We start from the raw sequence: 3,747 nt of genomic DNA, 5'->3' as shown, positions 1-3,747 counted from the left end.
TTAATATTCTTTTGAATTGGAGGAAAATAATGCTTCTGTAATTTCCTATTTAATACCATTCCCTACCTTCCCACAACTATTTGGAGGCCGACAAACAACTACACTGATTTCATCATTTAGTCAATGATCAATTTCACCTATACTTAAAAAAAACACTGCAGTATTGTGGACAAGGACCACAAACACTGGCTGTTTGGCTTTCCCACTTCCTGAATGTTCTGGAGTAATATCCTTGACCCTGACACCAGGGACGCTCTATTCCTGCTGGTGTCATATCACTGGATGCAGACGTATGTATATTCCCCTGCTACTCTTTCCTATCCTACTCAATGCAGTTGTTACCTGACGTATCATAGACCTGGCTGTTGCTGCGTTGCCTCGGAGAAACTATCCACCCTTAAAAGTACCCAAAGTGGAAAGTCTGTAATGCATTCCTGCCCTTACTGTGACTGGTCCCTTGTACCTGTGCACCCTACAGCATAACCACCTCGACTATAGCTTTTGAAGTGCTCCACAATAATTCAGGGTGCAAACTAAGTAGCTGCAGCTGGAGAAATATGCTACAAAGTCAGACTTCCCAGTAGGGTTTTTGCATTACAGTGGTAGTGTCCCTGTCTGAGCTAAGAGGCCTGGGTTCAACTCAAAGTGAGGACTGCAGATGCTGGAGATCAGAGCTGAAAATGTGTTGCTGGAAAAGCGCAGGTGGTCAGGCAGCATCTCAGGAGCAGGAGGATCAATGTTTCAGGCATGAGCCCTTCTTCAGGAATCATAAGGGCTCATGCCCAAAACGTCGATCCTCCTGTTCCTTGGATGCTGCCTGACCTGCTGCGCTTTTCCAGCAACACATTTTCAGCTCTGATCTCTAGTATCTGCAGTCCTCACTTTCTCCTGGGTTCAACTAAGCAGGCCAAGTAGAAAAGATTTCTGACTCCCTCTCAGTAAGAACACTAGAGGAAAGATTAGTGGGTTCAGAAGAGCTTTATCAGAATGCTGCCAGGTATGGAAGGTTTGAGTTATAAAGATAGACTGGGGTGGGATATAGAAGGTTGAGGGGTCTAGATAGGGTTAATGGTAGATATTGCCCTAGGATGAGGGTTGCAAGACTAGGTGGCACATTAAGGGGAGAGATTTAAAACACACAAGTATCAAATCTTTTACCCAGAGGGTGGTTCATGTGTGGAATGAATTTCCTGAGGAATTGATGGAATTGGGCAGTTACAATATTTCAGAGTCATTTGAGTAAATACATGAATTGGAAAGATTGAGGGATGAGAGCCAGGAGCTGGCAGGTAGGACTAGTTTAGTTTGGGATTATGGTCATCTTGGACTGAAGGGTTTGTTTCTATGCTATGAGTGTAGCTAATACTTAGCTTTCATGCTTAAAATACGAAGATAATGGCAACTCGGGCTAAGGTGTTACTCTTTTTGAAAATCATCTGAAATAGGTTCCGCTCCCCAGCTTCAGTATGTGAAGGTACCAAGTATGGGCTTATAGCCTCTAACCAGGCAGACTACACTTCGATCCACCATTGATCAGCCATTCCTCTCCACCTGCAAGCAAATCTAATACTTCAGCACTAAGGAGAAAACACACAAGTCTTAATCTAATGTGTGATCTGGTTACCTAGCCATCTGAAGAGCTTTTACAAAGCATTTTTCACAACCTATCATTCCCAGTTTTTTGAGCCAGTGTGTAATTTGAATAATACTGGTAAAATCCAGTTTATAAATGCAAGTATTATGTTGATTGTCCAAACAGGGGTTTTTCAGGTTATGACATCTCTGGGGTAGGTAGGATTTGAAGTAGATTTTACATTACAAAATTAAAATGAGCTGTTCTAATGTAACTTGACATTATCATTCATATGATAAACTACATCTCAAGACAAGAACCTCTCATTAAGACTCTTCAGTGGATTTGTTCTATTTATTAACTAGTTAGGCCCTTCAATCTGGTCAAGGAAAGAGATAGCAGCACACTATTCCAAACAAAAAACTGTAGTGGCAACTCTGCACCACCTACAAAAGGGTTAACAATACTGGGCATCATTGCTAAATACCACAAGACTGGAGATTCAGAGCTTTGAAGACTTTGTTTTAAGTATTTTATTACATTGTAAAATCTATGCTCACATGGAAATGTGGCCAAGGCAGGCTGTTTCAACTGTTCATCTCTTTACTGTGCACACATTTCTTCACTGATATTGCATGTTCATACCAAATGTTTAGTCCTGCACATGCAGCAAAGCAGAGTTCTCTTCTGCACATACACAGTAAAGAATATCAGCAAATGCTGCCTTCAATAAAAGGCACCAAGAGTGGAAGTATGCACTCGTGATTTGACACTCAGATAAAGCAGTGCTGCTTCCTGAAAGTTTGGCAGCATACTTCACCCCAATTGTGGCACACCAGGGGAAAATCACATTGTATTCAATTAGAACTACAATAGATGACTTCATAGATCATGAAAACAAAAGATGGTACAGATGCTATAAGAGGTCCTAAGAGCTTTTACTAACTACCTTAAAAGCCTTGGCAACAAAGAGTTTGCTCTTTCAAAAATTTTATAACACAATAGTTCTGCATCCAAGGAATCCATACAGGACTCCATCAATAATTGTGACATTTAGAAAAATGTTATTTTGGAGCTTTGAAATCAGAATTTATACATGAACAGGATTGTTGCTGAAATGATCGGATTGAGATTGGTGTTACTGGTATTAGGTAAGTAATTCTGAAATAATTAATATTGGTGTGCATTAAATTTCAGCTCATCTGATTAAGTTGTAGAAACATGGGTGATGAAAGGCAAAACGTACTGCAACTTAACTACAAGATCCTTTATGCATAAATCTTCCACCAGTCTTAACAATGGGTACTAATTCATAGGTTGACCAATCACCATCAGCTAATAAAAGGCAGAAAAACTCTTGTCAGGGCTCACTAGCAGTTTAATTTTACTATTGCAAACCAAATAGGTGCTTTGACTCCTCTTATTGTGCCCGAATCTGAGATTTATAGTACATATGTAGGGAAGAGGTGTTGGAAATTCTGGAAAGGGTGAATGTAGGTAAGTCCCCTGGGCCTGATGGCACTTATCCTAGGATTCTCTGGGAAGCAAGGGAGGAGATTGCAGAGCCATTGGCCTTGATTTTTATGCCCTTGTTGTCTACAGGAATAATGCCAGAAGACTGAAGGATAGCAAATGTGGTTCCCTTGTTCAAGGGGAGTAGGGATAACCCCAGTAACTATAGGCCGGTGAGTCTTACCTCTGTTGTGGGCAAAGTCTGAGAGAGAATTGTAAAGGATAGGATTTATGAACATCTGGATAGGAATAATGTGATCAAGGATAGTCAGCATGGTTTTGTGAAGGGTCGGTCGTGCCTCACAAACCTTATTGAATTCTTTGAGAAGGTGACTAAGGAAGTGGACGAGGGTAAAGCAGTAGATGTGGTGTATATGGATTTTAGTAAGGCGTTTGATAAGGTTCCCCATGGTAGGCTACTGCAAAAAAATACAGAGGTATGGCATTGAGGGGGAAGTTGGAGGTTTGGATTAGGAATTGGCTGGCTGGAAGACGACAGAGGGTACTAGTTGATGGTAAAGGTTCATCTTGGAGTGCAGTTACCAGCGGTGTTCCGCAAGGATCTATTTTGGGACCATTGCTGTTTGTCATTTTTATAAATGACCTGGAGGAGGGGCTAGAAGGTTGGGTGAGCACATTTGTGGATGATACAAAAGTCGGTG

Source organism: Hemiscyllium ocellatum, chromosome 28 (assembly GCF_020745735.1).
Source record: "Hemiscyllium ocellatum isolate sHemOce1 chromosome 28, sHemOce1.pat.X.cur, whole genome shotgun sequence".
NCBI lineage: Eukaryota > Metazoa > Chordata > Chondrichthyes > Orectolobiformes > Hemiscylliidae > Hemiscyllium > Hemiscyllium ocellatum.
The sequence above is the reverse complement of the archived record's forward strand: the minus strand, read 5'-3'. Positions refer to the sequence as shown.